We start from the raw sequence: 19,060 nt of genomic DNA on the forward strand, positions 1-19,060 counted from the left end.
GCAATTTGCTTATATCACAATTTTATACACACACACACACACACACATATTCTCACTCTATTTATTCTTTGAGTCACCCATCCTACATGTGGGAATTTATCCTATAGATATTTTTACATACATAGGAAATAATATATTTACAAGGCTACTCATCGCACTGTTTGTAACAGCAAGATTTCTAATTAATAACAGGGAATTAAGATCATGGTATAGCCATCATGGTATAGTATTCAACTGAGTACTACTGATCTATAAAAAAGACCCCATAAAGATGCTTTTCTGTGTACTCAGATGGGAACAACGTACCCTGGAGATCTTTAAAAGTAAAGGTGCAGATGTATGTATATGATCAGTTGTGTGAGGGGGATATGGATATAGATATAGTATTTGCTTGAATGTGCATAAAGAAACTGGAAGTTTGTGCATAGACACAAAGAAAGTGGTTATCTGTCTGGGACGGCAGGCAGATGGGGGACAGAGATAGAAGATACTTTCATTGCACTTTGGAGAGTACTCAAAAACAAAACAAAGCAAAACAACAACACATTCCAAAATGAAAATGACTCACAGAAGAGTTATTACCCTGTACAACGTGAACTCAAGACATGAACAAATGGCAGACAGGAAACAGAAAAGGGAGAAAGGACGGAAAGAGAGCCAACAACTCTACTTTCTTATGAACCACTTCATTCCAGAAGATAGGTACTATGTTCAACATTCAAAATAACAATCAACATAAGTCATATTTGTGATTTGTAAAATTTACTTCTTTGGCTTACAATGAATTATAATCACTTAAAAATATCATGTAAATAATGTCTATAACTCCTAGTATAGTTATTTTTGTTCAAAGTGATTCTGGTAAGAAAAAAATAAGTCTGTGATAAACATTTTTTTGATATAATAGGCTACATAACTTTATATAATAAAAATGTTACTTTAAAAGTACATTCCAGAGAAGGCATAGATAAGAATAATGTAAACTTTACCTTCTTTTTCCAGATCTCTTTACACTTCCAACTAAGGATATCTTGGGGGAATTATTTTAGTATTAAGCATAAAAATTCTGATAACATTTTCTTGTAAAGCCACTCCAACAAAACAATTTAAAAACTAACCAAACTAAAATTCTTTCTCTTAAAACACTTAAAATAGAAGATGTAAAAATTTAGTCTGGAAAAACTGGAGAGTAATACAAAGGTAAAACATGCACAGCAATTTTACCACTATAATCCAAATATTCTAAATAAACTAAGAAAGTTTAATATTCTATTATTTCAAGTTAAATACTTAAATGTAAAATCATATCTACTTAAGATAAATGAGCTTATGCACTAGCTAGTTATTTTTTTATCAGACTAACATTAGGCAAGGTTTGACAGGATGAAAAAGTTATTTTCTTCCTTTGAGTCAGACTGAAATAAGAAAGGGTGTGAGAAAGGGGTAGGAGGAGGGTGGCATTTTCTCTAATGTTGGAGTGCTTACATTTACAGCAGGTTCTCTTGAAAGAGATTTCATTGGACTATTTACACAGCAGCAATAGGTTATCTGATGACAGCATAATCCATTAGTGCGAAGTGGCTTAAACCCAAATTAAAAATCTGACACTACAGTCCTGGTTACTTTAATTTACTTCCTGAAGACTGGGAAGCCAGTATATGACTGACAATTATCTAGACTGAGATATACACTGGCATGTAGGAGTAAAAAAGGAAAGAGAGATTAGAAAGGATTTCAAATGTTGCCAACTGATGTCTAGCCCAGAATACCTTACAAAAATAATGTGATTATACTGAAAGGGAGTAAAGTAGATGTAGTCCCGTATATTCATTCTAGATATTCTAAAGCCATTCTTTTAGTTGCTAAGATAGAAGCTGATATTTGACCAACTTCTAAAAACATCAGAATTGGTGATTAAAGTAAACCTTAATTTAACAAAAGATCTGTTTTTCAGTGACCTGAAGGATGATCCTTCCTAGAAAGATAGAAAATTTAAACAGAAAAAGAGAGAAAAACTAAAAAATTCGTTATGTGAACGAGGACATTAAAAACACCTAAGAGTGCAAATTACTTCAGCTGTGTTAGGAAAAGGATAGGTTTAGCAATCATTTTGTAGTAAAAATCAATTCTCCTTTAAAAGGTTAACAATAGCATTCCTTCCCTTTGACTATGAACAAATAATAGCCCTTTCAATACCTAAGGAAATTTTCATGGTGCAAGTGTATGAAAATGAACAAAACTGGAGAAAGAACATGATAGAAAAGAATGTCAAGGGAAATAAAAACAGTAACAACAACAAAAAAACCAACCAAAACACTCAATATTTGTGTTTCATTTCAGAGACCAACAAGCATGCAGTGGACCTATTATAAAAACAATCTTTTTATATAGCTAAATACACCTAACATTTCTAAAAGTAATTCAGAATTCTTCAGCAAGGACAAAAAATGGGTCAAACAAACAAAAAATCAGAACCAGCTTACTATTTCTAATGCTAACATTTACATTATTCCCTCCCATTCCAAATGCCTGCTCAACTTTTAAAGCGGATATCGAAAACTCCTGGAGACTCTCCGTGGTTTATTCTCACACTTTGCTCATACTGTTTCTCATTCTCTAAATACTTCTGTGGAAATTCTACCATTCTTTTATGGCTGTCAGCTCAAATATTTTCTTTTCTGTAAAGGCTAGTTTTCTAACCTTTCTAGAAGTAGTATAGTCAGTCATGTCCCACACTATCCTTATGGCTCTAACCATGTACCTACCATAGACTGTGTTCTAATAGCTCCCACCAGACAAAACTCTATGTGCTATACACAAAACCTACCATGGGCTGTCAGCCATCTACTAAAGAATGCTGTAGAAGCCTGAACTCACAAATTGTATAGTTGGAATTTGAGTCCTAAATATATCATTTACTACTTTACCTCTGGGGCCTCTTTCTTTAGTTCTAACATAAGGTAGCTGTACTAGACCACCTCCAAAGCTATTTCCCATGTTTAACGGCAAAATTGACTTTTCCCAAAAGTAGCCCTCGCCATCTAATGGACATGGTTAATGCTTCATTTTAGCTAAATTCAAAACAAACAATTTGGGAAATATTCCTTAATCTCGTTCCTCATTTTCAGTCTGAAACGAAACTTGCCATATCTTCTTGCTGGCTAATATCTAATTCATACATCTAGGTAATCCAAATTCCTTTAGAGCCAACAGAGCATAATCTTGAACAAACTTTGCCTCTAATTTCCTATGTAGCCAAATCTCAGTAACATTTATCTTTCTAGATGACACTTTTATAAAAAATGATAAATTCTCATGTCTCCTCTGCACACTGCCCAATGCTCAATGAACACTAGTTGGAAGATTATGAAGTTAGATGATGTCCACCAGTGGGAAGATCACTAGATATGGAATTAGCACACACATGCTGCATCTTGGCCTCACCTCGGATTTGCTGTGTCCTGAGGCTAGTTACTCCCACTGGGCTTTCTCCGTCATTTAGTTTCAAAGGTTTTTATGGAACTTAGTGTAACCTTCACATCTGGGGTTTTTTGGTATGTGTGTGAGGTGGGGTTGGTGAGAAGGAAAGATAGTAACGTGGATCTTAAAAAAAAAAAAAATAAATAAAAGAACTAAGCCAGTAAGGAGGGGGGAGAAGAAATATCAGGATACTGCAAAATGCTTGGTCATAGGTATTAAGCAAGGAAAAAGTGAAACAGTTTTTACAATTGAAGCACAGAGGATCTATGAAAGATCAGAGGGATGATAAAGGAAAGAGATTCACATATATAACAAAGAAAATGCCACGGATGGCTGGAGTTTCTTTAGCTTGGAAGCAACTAGGAGTAGGGAGATGGTTAATATGTCATGGGAAGATGGCTAGATTTTAGAGGCAGGGGCCAGTTAGTGAGTAAAAGAGGAACCTGAGAATAAAGGTGAGAAAAAGAGAAATTTAAGTTTCACTTGGGACTGGTGAATTTTGAGACCTCTGGGATATAGATTCTGGTGGAGAAATATAGAAAGAACATTGCTGGAAATAGATATCTAGAACTGTAGAGTAATCTCTGGCCTAGAAGTCTAGATTTGAGAGTTTTTGGAATGTGGTAGGTGGCACAAAACCGTGAGAGGTGAGCTTGCTTATTAAACACTGAAAAGACAAATGGGGCCAAAACAATGGAGAACACTAAGATGAAGAGTTAATGGAAGATGAGCTTGGGAAGAAACTACCCTTCTTCGGAAAGCTATTTCTTTCATTGAATTGAAAGGCCTCACAGTTGCCTTTTCCATCTCCAGCATTCTATATACTATTATTTTTTAAATAGTAAACAATTCTTCCTGAAGCACCTGGGTGGCCCAGTTGGTTAAGTGTCTGACTTTTGATTTTGGCTTAGATCATGATCTCACTATTGTGAGATCCAGCCCTAAGTTGGGCTCCGCAATGGGCTTCGTGAAGCCTGCTTGAAATTCTCTCTCTCCCTCTCCATCTGTCCCTACTCTGCTTGTGCAACAAACACATGCACGCATATGCATGCTCGCTCTCTCTCAAAAAATAACAGATCTTCTTGAAAAAATCCTCTCAATCTCATTTTCTCAATGAGGCCTAACCAAATGAGTGAAAATGAGACAATCCCCCTGAATAGGAAACGCCAAATACCAGTGAAGAGCAACAAAGATAATTTTGTTTATCCAAAGCTAATCTTTTCACTTACGCCCAATTCTTAAAGATACAGAGATGTTATTTATAAAAGCTTTTTAGAAAAAGCATACATAATTGTATGGACAACATACTTGACAAAGTAAAATTCTATCACGCTAGCCCTGAGGATTTTCTGATCAAAACTAGCTTGTGTTTTTAGGTTATTAACTAGTCTTTCTTTGCCACCTTATGTCTCTTCCTAATCTGTCCCAAAGTCCAGGGATAGTAATAAATAAAATGAAGGTTACCAATGCACTGTTTCAAAATAGGGATAAACCCAGAAGAATAAAAGTATCACAAAGTTTTTAAAGAGACAGATGCTTTATTCTAGTTTAGACTAAAGGAACAGTCATCAGCTCTTAACAAAATGAAGAGAATATCTTATCAGGGAAAAACTCTGGTCTATTTTACTTTTAATAAATCAATAAATATTTTCCAATTGGGATATTTAAAAATTTTGGATTGGCTTGGGTGTAAGCAAAAAATTAAATTGCTCACTTTCAACAAATATAAAGTATTGTGAATATATGCCCAGAAGAGCTAAAGTTGTCTAGGTCATCAGTTTACCACTTGCTTACTTCTCTTTTGTTCTCTACTTCATTCTGGGGGCAAGACACCTTCCTTCTTAGCAGCTGCCTAAGCAAAAGTCTAAATTCTCAAAGAATAATAAAGTGGTTTTAAGAGCACAGGATTCAGAAATTAGACAAGCTTGTTTTAAATCCCAATTCCACCACCTTCTAGTGGGGTGATCATAGCAAGTTAACATACTAAAACCAGTTTCCTTGTCTGTAAAATGGGGTTATAGTTGTACCTGCCCTAAAGGATTGTGTGATGATTATGACATTTGTCAACACTAAAAAAATAAACACTAAAAAAATAATTAGTTCCTTCTACCGTTTGGATAAAATTTGGACTGACAGTATATAAGGTTACTATTCCAGTGTATCTTAGATCGTGAATGAAGCAGTGAGGTACAAATAAAAATCAATTATGATTAGTATTACACCTCACCCAAAGAACGAAATAATGCTAGTTATGCCTTAAATTTACTTGATTCCTTTGTAGTCAATGAGTCAAATGTTAAAGATTTAAGGAAGTCACAAAATATATGCTATAATAAAAATTGCTTGAGATTTAAACTTACATCAATATTTATTAAGCACAGCACTCCTGTGGATTGAACAATAACGACTGTTTAGCATAAAAATAATCTTAACTTACTGTGGGAGATATTTCCAAAGTCCACTGATATATAACTGAATTATTTCAACATAAAAATTTCAAAAAAAAAAAAAAAGTGCTTAGCTAAAAATCTCCTGTGCCTTCTTTTAGTGTTACATGATATTTCAACAATTAAATATTACTGAAAACAAATCAGAAGAGTGGGACAAGTACTGCTTTGCTTCTATACATCACTCCAGTTGAGAATCACTGCTTTAAAATTACTTAATTCAAAAAGAGATTCTGACAGGACAATGAAGAAAAGGATAAAGCAGCACTACTATAAAATCTAAAGGGTTGTATGTCCTTGAATTTTTCTCGGTAAATATAATACTGTGATATAGACATGGTAAATGATAGAATTTTACAATCATTTGTATACTTCAAATTGGGTAAAATCATTTATGATGAATTCTAAGAATTATATCATGACCCAAATTTTGTTAAATCAATTTAGATTCTAGCACTAAGACACAGTCATCTGAAATGGAAATGTTTCACCTACATTCTCTTTGCTCTCTTCCTTTCTTGCCAACAGACCCCACCCTTTTCATTCTTCCATAAATAATTGCTTTTGTTGTCTCTATTAAATGTTCATCCTTGAATTAAACTGTAAAGGGAGGAAGTGTGTTCATCTGGAGGGTCTACTAATTATAACACTTTGCATAAAATTGATATTAAACATTTAATTGAAAAAAAAAGATGGAATAAAATAGTATTAATATGTTATCTAATTGTATTTTGTAAGTTAGCATGAACTTATGTTATGTGGGCTAATCGTGCCAGGAAAAAGAACTAATAAATTACCCATTAAAATTTTTTTCTTCTTTAATGTTTACTTATTTTTCAGAGAGAGAGACAGAGAGACAGAGAGAGAGAGAGAGAGAGAGAGAGAGAGAGAGAGACAGAGCAGGAGTGGGGGAGGGGAGACAGAATCTGAAGCAGGCTCCAGGCTCCAAGCTGTCAGCACAGAGCCTGACACAGGGCTCGAACTGACAAACCATGAGATCATGACCTGAGCCAAAGTCGGCCGCTTAACTGACTGAGCCACCCAGGTGCCCCATGAAATTACCCATTTAAATATTAGAAACTAATGAGAAGGATATCCCTAGAGCATAGTAAAAATGGGCATGTCTCCTGAGAAATTTTTTCTCATTGACTAAAACATCTTAAATAAAAGGTCAATAAACCTTTTTTTTTTGTGATGTTCCTTGCCTCTGGTTGTTACTCACTGAGGAGGAAGAAAGGGTACTAGTTTCTATTTAATGGCAATTGAAGTAAATAGAAAAATGGTTTAAGTCTGAGGAATAGAATAGCTAGAGTTCTATGTACTTTCAGGTTACTTCTGACAAAATTATGCCAGTGAATCCCAGCAGTTCCATAGAAGTGATCGTGGTAGTGACAAAACTCATAGAAGACTTTGTGGAAAATAAAGTGGACTTTAAAATTCCTAAAGATCTTTTGGATAAAAACCTTGACAAAGATCTTTTACATTAGAATCATGGACTTAGGGAAAATAATTTTGTGAACCTAATGAAAGGCTTAATTGTATAAACATATATCATAAATATCCATGTGTGAGTTCTCTCAATTGGCCAATATCATTCTATACAGATGATTAAAATAGAATCTAAAGAGAAGAAATGAAAAAAAAAAAAACACAAAAAAACAAAAAAAACCCCAAAAGCTATCTTGAAGGTGGAAAGAGACCACAGGCTTGCTAGTTTGGTTAGATCAGATAAAGAAGACAATTCAAATTGGCATGCCTTTAAGGATGTCTCACAAACAAGTGGAAGTTCTAAGTGAACTAGATCCAGGAGTCTGAAGAAATTCATATGTACAGTACTTTGCTCTTTTTACACACTGGTGGATCAAAGCAGTATAAAGGAGTCCTGTGAAACCTTTGCATCTTTACTAGAATCAGTAATTATGAAGTAGGAAAGCATTCTTGTGATCTCTAAGATGTTAAGCAATGTCTCCTTACCCATTTTTGGAAAAAAAACCTTTAGAAATGCATTTATATTAACACCGATGATTTATGGCTACGAACTGCAATCCATATTCTTAATTATTTCAGCTATGAAAACACTAAATTAGAGAATGTTCTCACTTGAAGGTTTCCACAGAATACGCAATACAGCTTTTATTTTTACATAAACCTAATCTCTTTACTCAACGCTTTCAGTGATGGCAATCATCTGATTTTTCTGCTTCATATTTTAGATTTTCTGATATACAGGAAGAATTTTTACAAGGTTTAAATATGAGCTGTAAAAAGAAAGAAGACCAGGACACCATGATCAACATCACTGGGGGTGTTCAAAGGCTAGACAACAACTAAGAAGGTATGTTATACACAGGAGACAAGTATGAGACAAGTGGTTGGCATAAATGACCACTAAATTCCCTTCCAAGTCAGATTTAGAATTCTAGACTCAGAAGATAAACTCAGAGATGGTAGTGAATAAAAAGGCTTTGGCTCTGGAGTCATACCCAGGTTTGAATCTTAACTCTATCACTTTTATAATATGACTTCACACAAGTTATTTGGCCTCTCCAAAGAATAATGATAGGATCAGACAACAGTATTCGGTGAGATAATGCATTAGTGTCGGGCACATATTAAACGCTTAACATATTAACTATATAATTTGTATGAGTAAGGTAGAGTGGTCAAAATCTAAATATCATAAAATACACAGGGAACACTAACTTAGGAGTGAGACGATGTGGTTTCTACATCTGACTCCTGCCTGTAATGTATAATTTCTAACATTCTTCCCAGTTACTAACTTTTATGATGCTACATTTCAGGGGGATTTTAATGTATTTAAACATTTATCAGATGCTGATTATGGAGACACATTACAGAATAAACATTACCCCCAGAATTTATGAATGTAAGTGTGGGAGATAGACAAGTTAGAGGTATGATAAATGCTATGACAGGGTAAGATTTTAGAGGGTGTTTGGGGAAACATAATCAAGATCTAGGGTCAGGAAAGAATGTTTAGTAAAGGAAGTGCCACAGTTGGGTGGAGAAAAGGACACACAGACAAGTAAAAAGACACAACAGTAGGTACAGTTAGCCATGCTAGAAAACTCAAATAATGAAGACCAGTTAGAAGATTTCTGCATTTCCACGTAAGAAAGGACTGTGTCCCAAATGGGGATGAGAGAGACGGATAGGCTGAAGAAATACTCAGGAGGTAGACGTGGCAGTACTTTGCAATTAACTGGCTATGGGAGAACACAAAAATTTGAATGTTAAGGAGAAATGCCTAGGTACAAGTTTAGAAATGCCACAAGTTTAGTGCCTAGAGCATATAGATGGATTCCTATAATATACAGATGACACTCAGAACCATCTACATGTTCTTAGCATGGTGAAGAATGTGAGAAGAGGGTATTGACAGCACCCTGAGGATACTAATTAATACTTAAAAGGACAAACAGAAAGGCAAAGCCTGCCAAGGGGACTGAGAAGAAACCAGTGAGGTAGAACGAAAAACTAGAAGAGACGGTATCAGAGATATCAAAATTATCAGTCACAAATTTAAAACCTATGACATGCCAGTATCAGCTTTGTACAAATTGGAGAAATTTGTGGAACACTAAAAACTATTTAAAAGCTACATAACTGTGATCGCAATTGTTGATATGCTTGCATATGTACTCAAAGTCTGGAAGGGAATATGCAAACACCGAGACAGTAATTGTGTTCAACACTTGGATTAGGTGCGATGGCTCTTATTCTGTTTCCCAAACATTCTGTGTTTTAATTTTGAAAAGGTGAATATGTTACTACTAAAGAAGCTGGGGTTCAAATATATTACTGAAAAAAAGACTTCTAAATATTCTCATGTTCTGATGACCTATCAAATTGTCGTACACCTTAAACCATGGTCTTGAAGAAATTAAGTTTATACTTGATATGCAGACTAGTTCAACTTAACTGAAGAGTAAACAAATTCTTACAGTTTTACTGGTTTTTGTTTTAAGCAGTACTATTATTGTGGATTTAACTTAAAGTCCTACTTAGAACTTTATTATAAACACTTAGGAAAAGGTTGTAACGTTTGAAGCTCATCTGAAAATAAAATTAAATAGAAAAGGATTTACACAAAGTAGGGACTCAAAATAAAAACCATGTGTCTAAAAAATAAATTTTGCTGCATACATGTTTTAAAAATAAACACTGACGAGGTATCTTAATAGAATTCTTCACAACTAAGGGCAAATGGGAAACTGATATAGCACTTAGTAGAAGGTTTTACATGAGATTCATTCCCTACCCAAAGAAACATTTGCAGTTCAAAGTAGATTTTTAAACTGCTTCCCATTGTTTGCTATTTATAAATCCTAAATATCAAAGGGCGAGTTCCTTAATGGTTACACTTGGTACAATACTAAATACTAAATACTTCTAACACATATATAGTTGCTTAAAATCACAAGCATTAAATTCAAATAGAAGTTATTTTCGAATGCAATACATATTTAAATAGCAACTTATCAAATTAGTTTTTTGGACAAGTGCTTTAAACGATGGTTTTATAATAAAGGACGACCCATTGCTAGTTAGGTTCAAAGGAAATCAAATTTATATATTCATGTCTTCACTCAATATAAAATTCTCCCTTATCCTTTAAGTTCCCCAGGGTTACTCTCTGCATACCGACATACAATTGAGAGTCATAGTTCCAGTTAGAAAGCTAGATTTGAATCCCAGCCCCACTACTTAATGGCTATGTGACATGAACAAGTTACCCAATCTAAGCTTTCAATTTCCTTCTCTGTAAACTGAGGATACTACCTACATAATACAACAGTTGTGAAAATTAAGTAACATGCCAAAAATAGGTAGCGGTAGTGCCTGATACATAGTAACCACTCAGTAGCAAAACTAAATTATCCTGTGGAGAAATCCAATCAACATTTGAGCACAGAGACTGACAGTATGAAATTCCTAAACTAAAAGTGGGTAGGCTCTGATTTGTTCCATCAGTCTAATGATCACTTATGATAAATCAGCCTTGGATAAAATTCAGTAAGAGTTACAGAATCAGTGTACTCATTAAAAATTTCTTTCCTACACCATGTAGTTAGGTATATTACAAGGCTGTGTCTCTTAAATACATTCACTAACAAATGTTATTCAACTGTCTTTGAAAATCTGACAAATGCTCTGAACCTTTCACCAAAAACTGAACATAAAGTTTCATCCAAAATTTCACAGGGTTCATGATCCCTTGAGGCCCACCCACCCATTGACTACCAAAGATGGATATCCTACACTAAAGAAATTAGAAATTGTTTTCCTAATTACCCAAGGTATATAGAATTATTGTAGTAAAGGAAAAAAATAAAAACTAAAAATCTTATAGAATATGGGACAATTATTAGTTTGTGATATTTCCTTCCAGACTACTACTGATTGTAATTACTGCTTTAAGAAACTTAAGTTTATATAATATGATCAAAGTCATGTAATACAATCAGAAACAATTTAGAATATTATTCAAAAGATAGAATGTATGTAAGGGAGAGACTAACATATCTCTGGTTGAGAATAAAGTTAGACATAGATATGGAAGCCTATTTATATAATTTCAAAAAATCTTTGATACACTTACAGGATATGTACACCATACGTTAATGAACATACTTTTTCTACAACTTTATGACCTTGGACATAAAACTTAACCCAAAATAGCAAAATATGATGATGATCTTTTGAAGACTGAAGATTAAGATCTTATCCTAGTCTAAACTGTATTTTCCTTAAGAGTCTCCTACAAAATACAGCTGTGTAAAACAAAGTGAAATAAGAAGACCTATAAAACAAGTTTAAAGATTTTTGTTTCCCAAGCAGAATACAATGCTGAAAGGAAATGTTTTATTTTCAGGGCATACAAAAAAGTATATTGACTTATAAGTTTATCATTTTCATTTAATATTGGTTCTTAAGACAGAAACAGAAAAATTTTCTGGCTTTATTTTTACAGACATCTAGCAGAAAAATGCCTTTTATTAACAAAAAATAAAATCCCAGAAGCAATAAAAGTAATTTAAACTATATTGTATGAAAAAATGGATGTAAGGTGGTTTTTTTTTTTTTTTTCTAATAAAAGATTAATATATTAGCCCTCAAATCTCTCCTGGGATAATAACTAGAAAGTATTTGGGGGCTCTTAACTACACTGTGAACATCTACAGCAGATGTAATAGCAATATTTAAATAATGTTACTATAGCACAGGATGTCACTTTATTTTTTAAACTGACTATTTATTAAACACCACTGCAAAGATACGGCCTTCAGCCTCATGAAATTTTGAAAGGATTACATACCCCCAAGTATTTAAAATTCCAAGTTTGAACTTATATTTAGTACTATACTCTTAGTTATACAATGTGCTCATTTTGTTCATAAATATTCATCTCAATACAATAACATCAGGTATAATACATAAAATCTAATCCATTAAGTCTTACCAATTTATGACCTGATGAGACACTCTTGTGGACAACATTCAGTCCTTAGAAGCTAGAATAACCCTCCAACCATGTGAGGGCATCACAACTTTTAAACTTTCGGCTTTCGATCATTATTATGTCACATTCCTCCTCCGATGCTGAATTCTAAAAAAAATTCTAGCAAAGAGTTTAAGTAAATAAGTGTTTTAATCAAATAGCCTTTAAAAATCTTTTATAGCAAAGTTTTATGTTTTACCATGATTACACAACTGATATTTTGTACTTAAAATTTTTTTAATGTAAAATAATTTCATATTTAATCTGGATACTTCAAACTTTAAATTTCAACATGGACTTTCAGGCCATCAGGAATACTTGTTAGTAAAGAGTCAAGGAGAAATGGAAACCAATTAAAGGTTTAAGATCATGATCCAGAAATTATGATGTAACACCATTAACTTGCTACAGACAGTTTTGTAGTCCTGTAGAATGGCACTTGAATCTATTATCTGGTTCACATCCACATGATTTTCTAGACTTACATACAGCACACGTGGCTGGATCAGTAATAATCCATACCGATCATTTAAATGCTCAAGACAGCATTCAATTTTTATACCTAAATCCTAATCTGTCTCTACCATCTCCAACTTAAAAATTAGACAACATGATAGAATAAAATTTTATTATGCATTTTATATAACAGACATAACAATGTATCCTGTTCAGAAGTGGTCGTACAGCTCATCTGTGTGTGGGCACAGAATGAAATTAGGGGTAGGAATATTTAATAAATGATAAAAAATTACTTAAGAATAATCTTGAATTTATTAAATTTTACAAGAAAGCTTTCAATTGGGCATCTATTTTAATTGTTGAAGGGTAATATTTGTAACATTTTCTATCTAGTGTGAATACTCATTTCTGTTTTTAGTTGCCAGTAATCCACAGAAAAGGCAGCCCACACATTCATGGGCACATTTTTGCCAATTTCAATTATCCCTCTAAATAAAAAGACATAACAGGGCAAGGGAAAGGGGGGAAAGGAAGCCATTACTGAGGAAGATCAATATATGCAAAGCCACAGAAAACTCAAAGACAGCATTGTAAAGGAATCTCTGCAGCAATCTCCAGAAATATTCGACCCAAATGTAGAGGGTTGGAGTTATGCTGTTACAGATTTTAACTTTTAGTGGATTTTTTTCTATCACACACAGTCTTTAAAAGTCTCCTACACAATCTGAAGAACTATTAGAATTTTTCCAATTTATAAATATCTTTCCAAATGTAATCTCACAACACATTTGACTTCAATAAAATCATACAACTTTACTATCTTTTGTCAAAGTACAGCCTTATAATGTAATCACCTGGTGAAGGCAAAAACCCATAACGATGAGGTAAGTAGTAGTTTAAAGTCATGGTCATTTCATTAACATATTATCAAAACATTTTAAGCAACTCTTGTCTCCTATCAACCACAATACTACCATGATTTTAAAAAGTCCTTTTTGATGATGTACTCTTTTATGGGACAAGTCCCATGAGAAGGCACAATACCCAGACATATGTAGCAGAGTAAATGCTTCCTGAAATATATGTACCTGTAATGCTGGTAATTTGCTTGTCTGTAAAGGCTCTGATGGACTGGCCATTTAAAAGCCACACTACCTGGCCCTCTGTTAAAGGGCCTGCCAACAATAAGCACTGTTAACGATAAATGCCTGGAAAGATTCTGGAGTAAAGAATCACACCAGTCATATAAAGCAAACTTAGTTATTTTATTATGAAGCTTATAGAAAAAAAAACTTTAAGGAGTGTGTGCATTACACGAATGTATGGTAAATTTAGGACTTAAGAGCTATATTACATTCAAAAATACAAAATTTTCCTTATCAGATTTTTCCCCCAGCATGTATTTTCAAAATTAGCTGCTACCAAGTACAGGGGTCACATTTGAAGGGTTTCAATGACTAAATTCCAAAATGTAGGAAATCCTTATTAAAAATGTGAAATAAAATTGGGTAACTAAATCGCTTGTAGATGAACATAGTTAAGACTAATTAGATATTCTTTTTAAAATTAGAATTCTCCCCCAAATGAATATTTATTTAGAAAGTTGTTCTAATAGATCAATCATAATCTTGAATCTCTGGCAAGATTGCTATCAAAAACAAATTCTGAACATTTGCTATATTTATCATTTCCTTCTTTTTCAATTTGTGAGAAGGAAAAATCCCATTTAACCAAGTATATGCTATTGAAAGTTCTTATGGTATAGTCCAGGAAGAACTAGGCTTAGGTTTACCATGATTTAGCTAATTTTATGGCAAATTTATATTGATAGAACAATGTAGAGAGCACAGGGGCAAGAAAGTGGATGATCTACAACTTCCAAGTCATCTGAAAACCGATACGCAAAATCAAACAAATCTGCAAGAGTTCCTAAAGGAACTTGCTATTTGAATAAATGTGCTTAGGTTTGGTCTGATATAAAATTTCACTTTCACGTGTAAACCACATCCTTAAAAACTTCACTACATTGTTTGGAGAAATCCTAGACATGATAAATCAATGCTTGCTTTTCTAAAGATCAGAAATGCTTGTTTTTTAAATGGAAAAAAGGGGGGAATGGGACAACTCTGTATGCTCCCAATAAATTAAGTATAGTCTTTCCACAGATGACGTATTGGGGAAAGGAAGCTAAGAATATCAAAGATACACTTACGGAAAAGTTTTAGTCCAAACGTACCTAACAGAATAAGAACACTGGAAAGACAGTGTATTCTAAGAAACTTACATATAAAAAGACATACACAGTAAAGGAAACCTATATCTGTGGATGAGCCAAGGTAAAATTTAAGATGATTAGCTATGTTAAAAATATTAAAGAAGGTGTTTAGCATGCTGTGCACTATATCCAATCCACCTTTTGGTGAAAGAAACACAAAATATATGGCTTAAAAATTTCATTCATACGGCTCTGAAAAATACCTCTAACACAATAGGTTATTGATGTTTTTAATAGATCATGTTCATTCATAAGTGATTTACACTCCTCATTCTTTCAAAAGGAGTAGAAACAGCTTATAGAGGATTAAAATAAATTAATTGGGAGTTGGAAGAGAAAATAAAAATGGAAAGCAGAGTAGGCAGAAGCCAATTATATGTTATTTAAATACATATGTGATAAGGAATGGCAGGCTTTGTTAAGAGAAGGCAGGATATCTGACTCTGAGCTTTTATTAATAACAGCTAACATAAGGAAATATAACTGCTCTTAAAATTTAAGAGAGCATCACATATTACGCTTTTAAGAGTTAATATCTCCTTCTTGAAACATAATATAACCATCCCAAACATACATTCAGCAACATTTTCTGAACTAAGTTAGTAATACCTAAAACAGAAACAGGTGCTGCAAATAAATTTTCTGAAGCTCAATGGTTAATAGTCACTCTGAACAGAAGGAGTGGGATTAATCAGACAATACAACTCTTCCGGAACTCCTTGTTACCTTCAAATAGTGGGTAGACCCCAGGGCAAGAATACTTTCTTTACCCTGACATTACCCACAGGGAGATATACAGTAAGATACACTTTTGGCTTCCAAGACACTGGTTATATATACCACTGTTTCTGGGTCAAATATCAAATTAAAAACTGAAAAAAAAATAACAACCAGCACCTTCCAAATCTTTTGGTATTTATAATCAAGGATCTTTAAACCTTGAAAACAACCAGGAAACAAAATTGCATAAAAATGCTATTTATTAAGGATATATATCAAAACATATTCTAAATTATTACCACCTATTTAAATTTATTTCTGTCAAATATGAAAAATGTTTTAAAAGTATTCAACTGAAACCTAAACACAGAAGATAATTTTTGGTACACTAACACATTTAAGTGCTTTATATCCATCACAAAAATCTAATATATTTCCTGATTTGAGTAATTTATTTATTTTTTTCAATATATGAAATTTATTGTCAAATTGGTTTCCATACAAAACCCAGCGCTCATCCCAAAAGGTGCCCTCCTCAATACCCATCACCCACCCTCCCCTCCCTCCCACCCCCAATCAACCCTCAGTTTGATTTGAGTAATTTAGAATATTAGTACGAGTATGCGTGTGCACACATAAATAAATAAAGAAAATGCCAACTAGAATATAGTCAGTCATTTCATCTAACTACGTACCAACCCAAATTAAGGAAACAAAAATATAAAGTAACTCCACTTGGTATTTGTTTCTTCCTAAAAGGCTGCCAAACTATCTGGAAGTTTAAATACACTGAGTGAAGTGTGAGCTTAAAATTTTAAATTGTTTAAGACTAGAAAGAAAACAAAACAGATGCTATATATATTTGTTCTGGCTCAACAACTTCAGGCTATATTTAAATATCCTCATCCGAACAAATTCAGTAAAAGTTTTTCTTAAAAAGCTTTGTTAGAATTCTAGATTCCATAGAAAAAATAAATTGGGTTTAGCAAATTAGTTTACACACTAATACACACATACAAGTTTCTGTTCTATTCAAAGGTTTGGTTTACTTAAAACTATTCTGGTGAAAAGAAATAAATTAACAATAATAAGACCTTACCAACTATTTCCACTTATTTCAACTGTTTCTCAAATTTTACCCTGAAAGTAATTACCATGACCTCTCAGAGTAGGCTTTGGTGACTTATGTTAAGAAAATTTACTAACTAAAGAAGAAGGTGGTAAACACATGAGCAGAAGCATATAATAATGGATAAGCTGTTAATAATTTGTCATCATCAATTCTGAAGTCTGGTCATGTGATGAAAATAATGTCAGCAAGTCAGGTATCCCATTTCAGCCGGCCATAGAAAAGCTAAGAGAGGAAAAGAAATGCTTAGAATCCACCAAACATCACATCAAACAATGAGACGCAGATCTATGGTTAAAAATCTGGTAGCAGATAATTCACCTTACACAACTATCAGAATAAAATTAGGAGGATACAACAGAATATAAAGGATAGCAATTACATAATTTGTAACCCCAACAGGTGAGTAAAAAGGTCTTCAAATTACACTACTTTTTCCAATTCCAGATTAGAATCCCAACTTAATATGTATGTATAAAAATCACCTAACAGAAAAAATTGGTACATGAATACACTTGCATTTCTGTTCTAAGGGACACACCCACATTAATATCCACAGGTTCTTCTGTTGCCATTACCCACCCCGCAAGTTTTTTTTTCCAGCCCCAAGAGTTGTTTCAGCTGGATTTTAGGCATCTTGCCTATCTCCTCTCCCCAACCCTGACAATACAGACTAACTAGGCAGATGTGTTTTACCTTATCATTTTATCCAGAATACTAGCACTCCTTTTTTGTGGTGAATATTTAAACTTTTAACAATCCTAGAGAAGACTAATACAAGAGAAGTATTTAATTACATAAGAAGGAGGAAAAAAGACAGGTGTTTGATAATTAAATGTGATCTATGATCTTGTATTGGCTCTTGGATCAGGTAAAAAATGGTAACGAAAGACATTACTGGGACAACTGCAAAATCTGAATATAAACTGTGTATTAGATAATAGTATATTAAACTTGAATTTGCTAATTATACTGTTGTTAGATAATAGAATCTTCTTATGCTAAAAGTATTTTTGGGTCAAATGCACAGGATGTCTGCAACTTATTCTTAAAAGGTTCCTAAATAATATGTAAAGGTCATAAAAGCAAGTATGACAAAATGTTAATGAATGCTTAATCTTGCTAAGATTATTGGAGCTTTTTATTATTCTTGTAATTTTTCTGTAAATTTGAAATTTTTTCAAAATTCAAACATGTTCCCTTCTTTTTTAGTTAGTAAATGATATTCCCAGAATCTATCTTCTACTTTCCAAGATCACTTACCCTCTTCAGAGCTTTTCCTGTTCTCTAAAAGTAGATAATGTTTCCCAAGGTTATGGCTTGACCCTTTTACCCTACTCTGCTCACTCCTTGGCAAACTCAGCTTTCCCTAAAGCTTGAACTCTATATGCATATATACATACATAAAACAAACAAATGGTTCTTAAATCTCATCTAGCCTTGGCTTCTCTACCAAGCGGCAAGTCTGCAGCTCCAGTTGTACCCTGAGTATTTCCACCTTGACTTTCCAGCAGCTCCACACATCCCAAAGTAGCTAAAACCAGAATCTCATTACTATTTTCTCCTTCCCAAACCAATTCTTTTACTAATTCTTCCTATTGGTACCACCATTCTCTCAGTCAATTAGGTTCTAGACTCTGGAGTCAAATATCCAGTAAGTTATAACATCGTGTAATTCCTACCTTCTGATAACTATTCTTTTCTCATCTCCATTGCCTAATTCAGGCCTTCATTACCTTTCTATTCTCTGTGGTCTCTGTCTAACCCAATATCTCTTCTCTGGTGTCTTCAAATGTTTTGTGCAACAAATTTAACCATCCTTACCACATATGCTCTATACTTACACAGTTGCTCACTATATTACTCTAACTGGAATTCTCCCTTTCCCTCAGTTCTTCAACCCTGTATGAGCAAATTCTATCCACCTTTCAGGTTCCAACTCAAAAAGCCTCTTCCTAAAAAAGCCTTGCCCAGTACCTCCAGCTGTACTTGAGACATTCAAATGCTTGAATTTTAAATGACAG

General features: G+C 33.5%; 1 protein-coding gene across 3 annotated transcripts in view; it reads right to left on the reverse strand.

Moving 5' to 3' along the window:
• The window catches only part of TSC22D2 (TSC22 domain family member 2), a 53,221-nt gene that overhangs the window by 14,894 nt on the left and 19,267 nt on the right, over window positions 1-19,060 (reverse strand). Inside the window, exon 2 of one of the 3 annotated variants that reach the window (XR_009612118.3) lies at window positions 12,415-12,573. The exons of the other annotated variants lie outside the window; for them this stretch is intronic. The gene's annotated coding sequence lies outside the window, so the exon portion shown is untranslated. The remainder of the gene's footprint in view (window positions 1-12,414; window positions 12,574-19,060) is intronic. 3 annotated transcript variants of the gene reach the window in all.

This window comes from Panthera onca, chromosome C2 (genome assembly GCF_046562875.1).
Source record: "Panthera onca isolate mPanOnc1 chromosome C2, mPanOnc1 haplotype 2, whole genome shotgun sequence".
Classification (NCBI taxonomy): Eukaryota; Metazoa; Chordata; class Mammalia; order Carnivora; family Felidae; genus Panthera; species Panthera onca.